At 44.0% G+C, this 14896-nt stretch overlaps 1 protein-coding gene across 13 annotated transcripts in view; it reads right to left on the reverse strand.

Annotated features, from left to right (window-relative positions):
- SV2B (synaptic vesicle glycoprotein 2B) overlaps positions 1-14896 on the reverse strand; it is a 100833-nt gene that overhangs the window by 61161 nt on the left and 24776 nt on the right. The window contains exon 1 of one of the 13 annotated variants that reach the window (XM_074318263.1): positions 7468-7490. The exons of the other annotated variants lie outside the window; for them this stretch is intronic. The gene's annotated coding sequence lies outside the window, so the exon portion shown is untranslated. Of the gene's footprint in view, positions 1-7467; positions 7491-14896 lie in introns of those variants that run through there. 13 annotated transcript variants of the gene reach the window in all.

Raw genomic sequence — 14896 nt, forward strand, 5'->3', positions numbered from 1 at the left:
TTTATATTCTACATTATTTAATAACCATCACATGGTTCTTGACTTTTTCTGTCTGACTTATTTCACTTAGCATGATAATCTCAAGATCCATTCATGTTGTTGCAAATGGCAGTGTTTCATCTTTTCTTATGGCCAAGTAATAGTCCATTGTATGTATGTACATCTTCTTTATCCAATCATCTATCAAAGGACACGTCAGTTGTTTCCATGTCTTAACAACCATCAATAATGCTGCAACGAACACAGGGGTACATATATCTTTATGGGTAAATGTTTTCAAATTTTGGGAGTAGATACCCAGAAGAGGGAGGGATTGCTGGGTCATATGGTAATTCTATTCTTAAATTTTTGAGGAACCTCCATAGTTTTCCATAGTGGCTCTACCAATTTACATTCCCACCAACAGTGTATGAGGGTTCCTTTTTCTCCACAGCCTCTCCAACACTCATATGACTTTTCTTGTTGATAACAGCCATTCCACCAGGTGTGAGGTGGTATCTCATTTTGGTTTGGGTTTTTTTTTAATTTATTTTTTTAAATTTATTGGAGTGACAATTGTTAGTAAAATTACATAGAGTTCAGGTGTACAATTCTGTATTACATCATCTATAAATCCCATTGTGTGTTTTGATTTGCATTTCCCTAATAGCTAGGGAGGTTGAGCATCTTTTCACATACCTATTGGCTGTTTACTTAGCCGGGTATTATGAGAGTTCAATGAGTGCTGAGCACAGGGTAAGGGTCGAACAAATGCGAGCCATTATCACCATTCTAATCACTATCACATCACTTTTCCAGTTCAGCAATTTGACCTTTGAAAATGTTCAGTAGTACTTTCGCCAGGAAACCTCAAAGGACACTGCTCTAGCAGTGTGAGGGGCAGAAACACCTCAGTCCCATTCCATTTATTTCCATATTGTGCTTTGCTTGTATAGGACAACTATCATATCTTCTAATACAGCTATGAGCTATATGTTGGTCCAGACCGACAAGACCAGGACACTTGTGCGGGAAGACAGCTGCATGCCTTATAGGTTAAGCTGTGCCCACTGACTGTTTACATGGAAGAAAGGAAAGCATTATCCATAGTATGTTGAAAGAACTACATGCAAAATCCAACAGATGCAAACAGACAAAACACAGAAATGTGCGGCCCAACTTCGTGAAATAGAAATCACAATAAATTTTATTTCAAAGAGGTTAATGTTTTTCTTAAATGTCTTTTAGTTGGTATTCAACTGGATGGACAGAACATATTTCAGAAGAAAGCGCCAGTGACAGGATAGAATAATTTCCAATATCATATCTCTTTTAAAATAAAAGAAACTTCTCTAACTATCTTAACTGCAGTGGATTCAAAAGAATTTTATTATACTAATATTAGTAGACCACGTGCATATGTCTATTCTCTTGTGTACAGTTATGCAAAATAGTCTGACAAATCTTAAGACACCATGGTGACATTTTGACTTAGAGGTTTTTTGTTGTTTCTGTTTTTGAGACATAATTTTTTCATGTTTAATTAACGGAATACAATGTACTGACTTAGAGTTTTTAAGCAAACATTTGAGGAGATGAAAGGCAATTGCTTCTGACTGCTCAAATTCTGAACAAAGTGGTGAAGGTCAGATAGATAAGTTGGATGCCAGCGATAAAACATATGGCTTTGAAGTAATGGATAAGTCGTGAGTAGGCACTTTTTGAGCTCACAAAGGAAGAAGCAACTGACAAGCTATGGAAAAAAACAAGCTAAAGAAAGAAACTGGGGAACAGAAAGTCCTGGGGTGATGAATCAGAGTTTGGATGCCCACATGCTCTGATAGGCGGACCTTGGGGGAGACTCTAAGAGAAAGGGATGTTTTGGAGAGGATTATTATCAACACCAACATTTTCCCCAAGAAACAACTGGCACCTGTTCAGCACATCTCACAACACCTGAAATCCACTCAGGATGCCCAGGTAAGGGGTTAATAGGCAGCATTGATTGAAAAGGTATTAAGTGCCAAGACGGTGCCCAGCATTTTACAAGCACTCTCTAATCCTTGGAGGTGAGAACCACCACCGTCCCCATTTTTCACAGGAGAACACGAAAGCTCTGAGAAATTAAATGACTTGCCCACGGACTCTTAGCAAATCCATAGAGGTGCCCAGGTACAAACCGGGAAATGTGACTCAGAGCCCATGTTCTTAACTCTAAAGTGTAGGTACTTCTGTGAAGACTGTGGAATCAACTGCTTGAAAGTTTTTAAAATGTTTTCATACAGCTCAGCTTATTGAAATGAACAAGAAAAAAAATTCCCTCTTCCTTCAAAAGTAAAATCTCATCAGAGGATGACCCATTCAAATTCTCACTGAGTCATACCTTGGATAGAACTGACACTGCAAGACCGTCCTACTACGCTGGGAGTGAGCATTTCCTAACATCAGGGACTGAAGCTAATTAGTGTTTTCTTCCTTTCATTTTTATATCTACAAAACAGCACTGATTCTTACTAAGACTTTTTTTTAAGTTTTATTGTAGCTCCTTATCTTTAAATGAGGACTCACCCAATTAACCAATTAGGTAAACAATGGAATAATCCGTTTAATAATATCATTTAATAACCATCATGAGACTGTCACTTCTCTAAGTAAAGGGGTTGTCATCTGTCACTTATTCCATGGTTTTACCTGTACTGGATTATTTGTAAAGTAATGTAAGAAACTCCATAGCATCTGGTCTCTTAGAACCAGCGAGATTTTAGTTCAAGCTGGATCATAAATCTCTACAATCTTTATCTAGAGATAGAGGCAGACAAATACGTACATTTACATTACAGACATTTTTTGAAGACCTTAAGTCCAAAAGACAAGGAGAGAATATGAACACTTGCCATTCTGCACTTTCTTCTTTCATTTTGAAATACTCATCTCCAGTGTAAGGTTGTCTAGAAACACGTTATCCCTGGCCTTCTGATTCAAAAAATGCAGTCAAATTAAAAACATGCTGACACTTCACAATAAATTCAAGTAGGAGAAACTTGAAAACACAGAAGAGGGATGTTTTTCCTATGATGAATTTAAAGCAAGGATCAGTTCAAATGCTTTCCTCTTAGAACCCTCTCAAGACGCGTGGCCACCCATTGAACCGCCACTGTGATGGAGCAGCTGCTTTGCTTCAGACCCTGCACAAAATTTAGAGCCTCGTGTTGTGGCAGGCACATAGCAAGTGCTCAGTTAACACTGGATGAGAGCACGCAAACTTGCATAACTGAATAGAAGGGATGTCACAAAAGCTCAAAATCCAGGAGTTCCTATTTCAAAGAGTATGAAGTAAGATTACAAACGTGAAGCTAGTTCCATTGATTCTGCTGGAGGACAGTCAGCTTTGGTTATTCTGAGCCACCATGCTATGCTATAGGCCCAGAGAGACAGCTCTCAAACGTGTGCCCCTAACGTGGGAACCTAAGATGGGTCAGCACTGAGTCACAGCTGGATAAATAAGACCAAACTGCCTGTTCTCGTGGTGGAGGGCAGGAGTATCTCTTTGGGTCCTTCATTTTAAGGACTTCCTCTAAATTTTCTTGTCCCTGCCACCTTTACAACTGCCACTGCCATTGGTGAAGGGGGGAAAATCCACAATTCTGCTAGGTATTAGCTGACCACAATCCAGGCTCAAAGGACATAGAACTGTCAAGTTCAGAAACTGTCACAGAAATGTGTCATTCATCTATATATCCAGGGGTCCTAAGATTTGTGCTACTACTTCATGTTTATTTGTTTAGCAGCCGCTATTGAGCACCTACTGTGTGCCAGGCACAGTGAGAAGCCTGGAGAGACAAGCTGCAAGACCCTGCCCTCATGGGGTACATGTTCTAGGCAAGAGAAGTATCACAAAGTACAATCCTATAAAAGCAAAGAAGAAGCCGTCATTTGGAGTCACTTACCGAGGAGCTCACCTAGTCCTTAAGAAAGACTTCTCTAAGGAGGTGGTCTTTGAAAAGAGAGCTGACGGATGAAAATTACCTAATAAATTGCTATGATCACCATACAATCCCAATTAAATACACACTGGGATGAAATTAGATAGATAACTACAGGGAAATTTAGCCTCCATTTGAATGACCCAGATACTGCAATGGGATTTCCTGTTGTGAGCTACTGAAACATCCAGTGGAGAACCAAAGCAACTGACCAGAACATATTTTTGCCTTCATTCTATAGATACTTCATGATAAGCAGTTAGATGGGAACTGTACCTATAGCTGCTCAGGTTGTCCCCCTCAGTGGGTGCACTTACATCCAGTTTTAATGTCTAGCTTAAGATGCATGACTTGCTGTAAGTCAAAACTTTGAGGCCTAGTTCTCCAAAACTCTCCACACAACATGACAGATACCATCATAGGTTGTTTCCTTGCTTGTAAGATGTCATCTCGCCTTCCCCCAGACTAAGTTCTACTGTTGAATCACTTTTATTGGACTTCACAGTCATTTTGCTACGGAATTGCCCAGACATTCATCAAAATGACAAAGGAAATGAAAGCCCCAGTCCCACAGCTGTGTGAATGTCAATTAGTAAACAGATCAAAGAAGTAAAGAAGCCAGAGCTACAGTCACTTGCAATTAACAGGAAAACAGAGGGGGAGGAAACTGAGTAGGTGCCAAGGACAGGATGGAACACAAATTGAATTTTCCTCCCGGCCTTTGAAAATGTTGACATTTTCATCTGCTCATCATTTCTACGTGTCTTATTTTCACCACTTGCTTAACACCCTAAATCACTGCCCAAGGCCAAAAAACTAACTGCAATATGTCCAGGAGAGCAATTATTTAATTGCTGGTCTTGTTAAGAAGATACTGTATCCACCTTCATCTTTTATGAGTATCTAGAACACTTAACATTCACATTGGAAACTCATAATGCATAAGAGAGACCTGAATGAGTGTCTCATTTATCTCTGTAGCATCTGTGCCTAACATAGACCTGTCACAACGTCCCTTTAAATACAGACCCTTGAGCATGAAAGCAACTTGGAAGGAAGGTAATTCAGTGAATGGAAATTAGTTGGTCTCCGGAGTCACACAGATGAGATTTTGAATCCTGCCTTCTATTTCCTAGTCACATGACCCTGGACGAATGGCTTCAATTTTCTAACCCTTAGATTCCTCATCTATCAAGTGGAGATAATTCTCGCCTACCTCACAGGGATAAGGTGAGAAGCAAATGAAATCATGCACTTAAAATGTTGGCACTTACTACAAACTGAGAAAACGTTTGTTGTCTTTCCTTTGCTTAAAATGCCTGATAGTCAGTGAAATGGAAGATTGATTTTTTTTATTAGTAGGAAAAAGGCAACAGGGGAGCAGACCATGTCACACTCGAGAACGTAAGGACTTTGTGGAGAGCTACTGTTTTCCTGACTTGCTTCATTCATGTTCATATGTCTGAAATGTGCGCCCGCTACAGCAACATAGATAACTAAAGAGGACTCCGCACACCCACGCTCTTACAGACCCCATCCCATCACCATTCTCACCTTCCCTGACACAACCAACACCACCCCTTGGCATCTCTGCTATGACCGGCAGGGCGGAAGAGGTCTCTGCCACCTGCAGGTGGAGACAGTGGGTCTGAGCTCGCCTACCCTCTGCTAGGGGTCTACCCCTCAAGGTGACTCTTCCCCTGGGGACACCAGTGGGCTCAGACAGCTCAGTGCTGGGAGAATGGCCCATTCAGGAGCGGCTGGAACCATCTTTTAATGAGCTACTAGAAATGTCACAGATTTGGAGAGCTATTTTAGAAAAAGCTTTTCTTCTATTACCGCTACAGTAAGATGCCATTTGTCCCCTGAATGCAAATCTCCTCCGTGGGCTCCTCCCCAAGGTATAAACTGCCTGCGAGAGCCAGCAGCTTTCGGCATGCTGGATCCCACCTCGCGGATGTTATTTAATGAGAAGATAGAGGAAAGTAGGACGGGGCAGTGCACCGTACCTTCTCTGTTCCTCTCATAGCACTATCCACAACGTGTATCACCTACGTATTGATTGGCTCATTTGCTGGTTGTCTGCAGTTCTCCACTAGAAAAAATGCTCCTGCAAAGAGGGCACTTAATCATCAGTATATTTGGTGGGCAATAATAATAATAATAACAATAATAGCAATACTTATATAACCTTTATTTTGATCCAGATACCACCTTTAGTACTTTACATGTATTAATCCACTGAATCCTTTGTGGTGGAAACTATCACTGTCCTCATTATCTTACAAATATGAAACCAAGGAACAGAGAGGTTTTGGAACTTGCCCGAAATCACACAGCTAACACTACGGCTAGGACAGACTGTCTCCAGAGTCCAAACTCTTAACTGCTCTGCTCACCTGTTTCTGTTTGTTGGAAACAGGACAGGAGGCTTCTTGAAAGGAGGCACAAAATAGAAGCTTAAGGGAATCTTACACCCAGGCCCTCCTACCTACTCGTGTCTCCCCTCCCTTCTCTCCGTTCTGAAGATCCCACGGGCCACACAAAGAACAAGACTCACTGGAGACAGAAGAAGGGACAGACGTGCTCAGTGTGACTCAGAGAGGTTGGGCTGTGTCTTCCACACCTGTGAGGCGCTCGTGCCCAGCGCGGAATGACCCGCAAGGGAGTTTGGTGTTTTCCCTGCTCTTGATGGATTTTACCGAGGTGTGACGTCCATCGGAATGATGCCGTATTAACATACAGTGTGATGAGCTTTGACATTTAACCACCACCACAATCATGGTCATCAAGATTTCTATCACCCCAAAAAGTCTCATCACTGCAGAGTGTTAAGCAAGGAAGTGACACAATCAGATTGCTATTTTGGAAAGATGATACAGGCGTGGAGAGGGGGTGATTCAAGGAGGCCCGTCCCCTCCCCGCAGATGTCTTCAGTTATCTCAGCTGTTGATCCATGGAGCAAGACAGATTCACAAACAGCCAAGAACTTTACAATACTCCCTGGAACATTGTGAAGCCACAGGCCTTTTGTCCATAGGCCACAAGAAAAGAGAGCGCAACGCAGCGGAACGGGCCTGTATGGGTTAACCAGAGGGCTTTTTGTGCCAGCCATCGCTTGCTCTCCCCGCACCATCCATGTCACTACGAGGAGAGATGATGGCCATTTGAGCTGGATCTGTGTGGTTTACGACCACAGGCACAGCCTCTGGGTCCCATTCCAAGCCAGTGCTCTGAGAAAATTAGCTGCCAACTTGACACATGACTGCAACTGGCAGACCGGGCAAGTGTAAAGTGTCTGATGTCGAGTGCAGTCTACTGCATAGGCTGCTGCCAGAGTTACTGCAGTGGCAGAAAGGCGGCCTGGCCCAGATATTCAAGACATCCCTGCCACCACTTCAAAAGTCCAAGCACCCAAACTCCCTGTGCTCAGAAATAATGATAGAAAATTACTTTTGTGAACTATTTACTATGTGCTTTACATACTAAAAACTTATTTACTTACCTTGAAACTCGATTAGGTGAGTACTAGTCTTAGCTCCATTTTAGAGGGGATGAAACTGAGGCACAGAAAGGTCTAGCCACTTGCCTCAGGTCACACAGCAGAGCCATGATTCAAGCCCCAGGAAGCCCAGCTCCAGCAACCCAGAGGCTACCTCCCATGCATCTCTGCCTTTTCACAGCACAGCAGTTAAGGGCACAGGAATCCGAGTCAGACTGATTGAGATGCAAATTGTGGTTCTGCCACTAACCAGTTGTACAACCTTGAACTTAATCATTCTCAGCCAATTTCTCATCAGCAAACTGGGCAGAGTTGTTGACCAACTGCCAGCTGCATGCATCTTATCAGAGAGGGAGAGAAGCAGAGAGACAGAGCAACAGAGACAGAGGGTCAGTGCAAATTATTCTATCAGGAAAACAAAAAACAAAAAAAAACCTTTCTGCCACTGGCCTGGATGTGAGTCTTCACAACAAGTGCAGAAGCGCATAGAGTGACCCTCCCTTATTCGTGCTGTGTACATTCCAAGACCCCCGTGGATGCCTGAAACCACAGAGTACTGAACCCTATATTATTATTATTTTCCTATGCATACATCTCTATGATAAGGTTTAATTTATACATTGGGCACAGTAAGAGATTACCAATAACTAATAAGAAAATAGAACAATTATAACAACATACTGCAGTAAAAGTTATGTGACTTGTGGCCTCTCTCTCTCTCTCCCTCTCTGATAACCCATCTGACAACTAAGTGGGGAGGCATCTCTGCAAACTTTTGCATCTACCTTGCATCTCAGGGAGCTACAGAAGACTCCCAGACCAGAAGGACCATGCAGGAAGGGGCAGCGCAGGTCTCAGGATAGCCTTTGTGGCCTGGAAAGCCCAATCCTGGGCCAGGCAGGTTGAGGAAGTCTGAGTGATGGACCCAAAGCCCGTTAGGTACAGAGACGTGTTAAGATTTAGGGCTGAAAAAATGTGTCCCCGCCCCCACATTAACCACCGTGCTGTCGTGACGGTTACTAATCAAATGAGAGCAACTCGGCTTTCATTCTTTTCATAAGGATGAGTTCCTACAGTTACTAGGCATGGGAGACATGAATTAAATAGGACAGTCTCTACTCCTGAGGGGCTGACCGTCTGACAGGATAAACTCACAGACAACTTGTAGGCTCATGAATTGAGTGACGTGTCTCAAGCTTCCCAAATATTGTCTCAATTAATTCTGACAAAATGAGGTGTTCTGTGCCCCATGTATGAGGGAGCAAACAAGACTCAGATTGGTTAAGTGACTTCCCAAAGACCACACACTCGCTACGGGGCGAGCGATTTCAGTGGACAGTGCCCTGTCACTCTGCTCATCATCCTCAAATGACAGCCTAGAGGAGTCTGGGGACCACTCTTTATACCCTGGACCTGGGTGGACTTTATCGAGTAGAATCAGTGTCGTGCCTTGCTTTGCAAGGTGACTGTTTCCCAGAGCCAGTTGCTACATCTGCTAAAACTCTCGGTGACTACCGCTCCTTTCCATCACACCTTAAGGGAGAACAGTAACCTCGTGTATGCACACATTAATTAACACAGCAGAAATAGGCTCAAGTTAATTAGACAGCCTTTCTAGTTAAAAAATGAGGAACAGGCCAGCTGCTACGGAAGGCTCAGCATCACAGAATAAAGTGAGGAAAGTGGAGAAAGGCACCACCCCTGTACCCTGTATCTTTGCCTGAAAGACACCCCTCCGTGGAGAAGCAAACGGTTTGGTGCTCAATGCCTTGGAGCTGGTCGTGGGCTCAGAAAGGCTCTCTCAGCCTTGTCCATATTACGTCTCCCTTAAGGAAAGACCCTCTGCCACTAGAAAAGATGGGTGCCTCAATTATTAAGAGGGGCTTCTATCCAGGAGGAAGGAAAAGTGTCATTTTCCTAGCATTTGACATGTTTTCGTTATTTATCACCAGCATCCATCTATTTGGGAAAGAATGAACTGATACTTTAATAATAATTTTAAAAAAAAATCCGTGAAAACTTCAACCCAAGAACTAGAGAAATACTGGGCAGTGTATTCTCCATGGCCCAGAAAATACACATTCTCCATCAAATTTCCTGAGAAGTTTTCTTTTCCTCCTTAAAGAATGCTGTACTCCCCCAAACCACCTCAGTCTTGTGGTGATTCTTCCATTTAAAAAACAACAACAACTAGGGTATCAACTACGAACTCCATCTTGATCCCTCTAACTAGTTCCTGCAGGTGTATAAACATTATCCAGCCTCTCCCAAGTGACATGTATGTGGCCCGCTGGCACCGTCAACAAGTACTACTGGAGGAGGTAACATTTTCCATTACAAAGAGACTCTGCAAACAGATATTATAAAGCAGCTCGGTACTCTGTCTTCTCCAAGGAGGAACGATAAATAGTGTGAGACCTGTCATCACTGCCCACATAAATAGAACCTTGGGCTTCACAAGATACAGGCAGGGAAGACTATGACTCTTCCTCCCATAACAGAAGACAAGATTCATAGACTCTCATGAGAGAGGGGTGCTAATGGCAACCTATTCCAACAGTCACCAAGCCTAGGTATGCCGTAGAATCACTTGGGGGTATGTTTGAAAGGCCTCTGAGACATACTGAAATATGTCTGGATATCAAGAAAATCCAGGCATCTGGATTTTCAGTGATTCTGATGGACAGGCCTATTTGGGAACCTCTCATCCAAATCCCAATGCTTACAACATCCTAACCAAGTGGCCCTATAGCCTTAGCCCAAATGCCTCCCTTGTGAGCAAGCCAACCCATTCTGTCCCTAACTGCGGGGAACTGCCAACCGCTAGCCCTGATCTGACATGGAAGAAAGAGAAGCCTCATTTGCAATTATGAGGTAGCATGCTTTTGTTGCTTTCACCTAAGAAATCATATTTAAAAAGACCCAAATTGCAGGCTACGAAAAATAAGAACATATCCTGAACTTTATGTTTTATCAGAAATGGTTTTAGGGCCGGCCCGGTGGCTCAGGCGGTTGGAGCTCTGTGCTCCTAATGCCGAAGGCTGCCGGTTCGATTCCCACATGGGCCAGTGGGCTCTCAACCACAAGGTTGCCAGTTCAACTCCTCGAGTCCCGCAAGGGATGGTGGGCTCCACCCCCTGCAACTAAGATTGAACATGGCACCTTGAGCTGAGCTGCCGCTGAGCTCCTGGATGGCTCAGTTGGTTGGAGCATGTCCTCTCGGCCACAAGGTTGCTGGTTCGACTCCCACAAGGGATGGTGGGCTGCGCCCCCTGCAGCTAGCAATGGCAACTGTACCTGGAGCTGAGCTGTGCCCTCCACAACTAAGATTGAAAGGACAACTTGACTTGGAAAAAAGTCCTGGAAGTACACACTGTTCCCCCATAAAAAAAAGTCCTGTCCCCTTCCCCAATAAAAATCTTAAAATAATAATAATAATAATAATAATAATAATAAGACTTCTAAAAGAAAATCTTTAAAAAGAAAAGAAAAGAAATGGTTTTGAAGTGAATTAGGTTAGAAGAGTGGAACGAAATACAGTTTTGGAATGACCCTGACAGGCCCTATGGCAGAAGCTGTCTGTGCTCCTGACCAAGCACCCAGACAGACTCACCTGGGGGGGGCCTAGGGTGGAGGAGAAAATTGCAGAGAGGCTTCTGACAATGTCAAGTTCTCCTAAAGAACAGCATGTCCCTCATCTGCAGAAGACCCTCTCTGGCACCAGCAAAAGATCTGGAAAATCTTGCAACATTCACTCGAATGTCCAGCATTTCCAAACTCAAACTGTACATCAGAATACCCTAAGAAACCTTCCCAAATGGGAGTTTCTCAGGTCTCAATGCAGACCTGCTCAAGTAAATTCTTTTGGGAATAAGGTGCAAAAAAGACTTTTTAGAAAAAGGTCCCCAAATAACGTAGCCAGTTCCAGAAGTGGGGTGTAAGGAACACTGTGATTCTATGCTACTCTCAGGTACAGGAAGTACCACCCTAAGGCTTTATAGCACTGCTAGCTGCCATCACAATAATAGCTCCACTTTTAAGAGAAGTTGGGGGAAATGTGGAGAATCTTGGCGCTAACATATGTTCATCTCAGGCTGTATGGGTTTCTGTTTGGTGCCCGTGGCCATAAGAAAGCAGAGAGACACAGTCCGCCATATGTTTATCAACTCCTAGCAAGGCTGTAATTAACGAGGGGCCCATCCCATTACGCTTCACACAGAGGTGATAAACAGCCAGTGGGGTCTGCCAGGAGCTTGTTCAGGAAAAGCTCACGAACACCAGCAGAGATAAAGCCACAGACATACCAGGTACGTGCCCCAAACCCAGTCTGGTTAGTTCAGGAAGGCCCGTGGGGAAAGAGAAACAACATCAGCCATGTTCTCCATATTTTTTTTTTGGAGGAGATGAAAGAGAACAGACAGGAATGGTTTAAACAAGCGCTAACTCAGGACCAGTTCCAGGCAAAAGTGTTTGTGAACTTGGACAATTCCACAAACTGATACACAGGAGAGGCAAACGTCTAATTCTGTCAAGCAGTCCATCAAATCTTGTCTTTCTTCTGGGCAATCGTCACCTAGACTCTACAACTCAGAATTACGAAATTCTAATTCTATTTAGAAGCTGGAATCCTTCTAAGAGGAAGAGGAACTTCCCCATCTCTACTATTTGCCTGTCCTGAGAGGCAGTTTAGATGGGAAAGGTAAGGTGAGACACCCGATCCTCTCTCTTTCTTAACCAGTTTTCAAAATAAGAAGTTGGTTCCCCGGCATCTTCCAAAAGTGACCGAGGTGTTTTGCTCTGAGTGCCATTGTGAATCTGTGGGTTTCATGTCTTTCCTATATTTACCACTGTATTTTTGGAATTAAATTTTAGAAGTAAGATGTCTGAGGCTAAAGGAAAGTGCACAACTAATTCACCCACCATCTCCTGCCTGGCTTATGTGTACTCACTAGTCATTGGTTGACTCTGTATCCATTAAAAATGGATAAGTAATCATGAGTAAAAATTAATTTTAAGTAAGTTATTTATTTATAAATATTATATTCTATACAATGTATATATATATATATTTATATGTAACATATAAATAGTTACATTAAGTAATTAAATAAGTTTTAAAATAAGTTAACAACTAATTATAAATTAAAAATAAGTAATAGCTTTGTGGTCAACATGGTAATGCTATCCTGACCTTCAATCACACATTTGGATTCACACAATTTTCAAAATGTTTGAGCTGGCTAGATTCTGATACAACATTGGTCTAAACACTCATTAATGTTTGGGGTGTTTCGTAATTAAGAGTCTTCAGGGGTATTCCACAGCATATTCAACTTTTCAATAAAGCCATTTTTTAAATTTATAGAACCAGAAAAAAAAATCAACGGGATGTGCGGGTTATCCGACCCAACCTCGCATGTTATAGCTGGGGAAACTGAGGCTCGGCAAAGTTGCAGTCATTGCAACAATTGGTTTACGAGCTGGGATTTCCATTCTCTGAAAATCAGACACAGGCACTTTAGGTTTGCCTGCAGATTTGTCTTCAGCACAGGTCCAGTTTTTCAGTGAGGAGCAGATATGACTTTCCTAATCTGCCACACCCTGAGTCAGGTTACGCAGCCTGTGACCAGGAGGGCAGAAAGAGCTCGCCCCCCACTCCTCGCCCCCTAGAGCCATCTCGCTTCTCCGGCCAAAGCCCACACACACACACACACACACACACACACAGTTTCATCACTGCCAGCTCTGCAGCCCCACGAGCCAGCTTCCAGATGACTCTCAGTGCAGCAGGAAAGCCAGCCAGCCCTGGCTGTCACCACCCCTGCCTCCCCCAGGGAAGGAGGCAGCCATTTCTGCTCCTGGAGAGACACATATGATGACAACTAAAAAGGCAGTCTGCCTACCGGATCCGGAGCTTCCTTCCTGGAGGGTGTGGAAGCCAGCATTGGTTCTACCGGGCTGTCAGGTCTGGTGGGCTCAGCGAACGGGCCAATGAGGAAATGAAAGATGTCAGGGGCTTGCTGACGGTCGCCCCCATGATCCCTGATTCCACTGCATAGTTCTCTGTCTGGAACAAAGCCCCCCCAACCCCCCACTGGTGCTCCGCAGGCTAGAGTCAGCACGTAGATAAAGGTGCTCCCCTCAAAATACACCAAAGGCCCCTAGAGAGTAAACCCCACAAACTGACTCCTCACCTCTGAAGTTATCAGGTGCATTAACCCGGCGTCACACCTTCCCCACCCTCTGAGGTCAGGTCCCTCCGTTCCTCCCTCCTGATCTCAGCTCCACACGGACACCACACTGTCCACCTGTGACTGCCTGAAAGCCATCCTGCTCAATCCTCTCCCGAGAACACAGCTCACTCTGTGCTCTACCCAAGACCAGGGATTTCATCTGGGATTCCCGGAACCCCACGCGTTTGTGAAAGTAGTGATATTTACAAAGTTTTCAAAACATTATGGGTTATACATCTCTTCATACCTAACTGTGCAACGTCCCCCTCACCAAAAAAAAAAATTGAGTGTGTGTGTTGGGGAAGGGGAGCAGTGCTGAGGGCATACAAAAGTGTCCATGGGAGGAAGCTACAACTGTGGAGGTTCTCTCAGCCTGCTGCAAGGTAGCGGCTCAGAGCACTTCCTCCTGCCGACTCTGTTTCTTAAGGACACACAGTGGGTTTAGGAGCAAGCCAGGTAATAACCCAGCCTTCATGCACTGCGGGCTGTGTAAACATTAACAAAACAATCACCGCAAACCCATTTTTGTGGGAAACTGGAGACATCCCACCCCTCTCACAGAGCAGAGGTGAGAATTAAATGAGATGAAGAGATTAAATTAAATGAGAATTAAATGAAAGTTGATGGAGCACCGGAGGGAGCCCGAGCACACAGTAGGAGCTTAGTGAATGCTGGTTTCCTTCCACCATTCCCTCCTCCCTGGTGGATGAAAGAAGACGCAGTGTGGCGTAGCGGTTTCGATGTTCGTATCTGACACAGTCTTACACGCTCCCTGTCAATCAACAGCCACATGGCTGTGGGTGACTCACCCCCACTGAGCCTGAGTTTTCTCATCCATGAAAGAAAATGTTCCTTGCAGGGCTGCTGTGAGGATTACACAGTGTGGCTTGAAGCATATGCTCAACAGAAGGGAGTGCTTACTGATGATTTTCGTGGTGTTTTTTCCCTCCTACCATGTGAGAAGCACCACACCCCACGCGTGGGAGAATCTGAGATGGCGTGGGAAGAGAAAAAAATGATCATGCTATGTCACCCCCAAGGGGGGTGAAAATCACTTCTTGGAGGGACCAAAACTTGGCTATACAAGAGGGGGAGGGTTCTTACATATCACAATGGTTTGTGGCTCCTCAAAGAACCATGGTCCATAAGCAGACATATGGTGTAAAATGTCCTGGTAAGGAGGGTAGGGTCAGCAATTG

Source organism: Rhinolophus sinicus, linkage group LG13 (genome assembly GCF_036562045.2).
Source record: "Rhinolophus sinicus isolate RSC01 linkage group LG13, ASM3656204v1, whole genome shotgun sequence".
Taxonomy (NCBI): domain Eukaryota; kingdom Metazoa; phylum Chordata; class Mammalia; order Chiroptera; family Rhinolophidae; genus Rhinolophus; species Rhinolophus sinicus.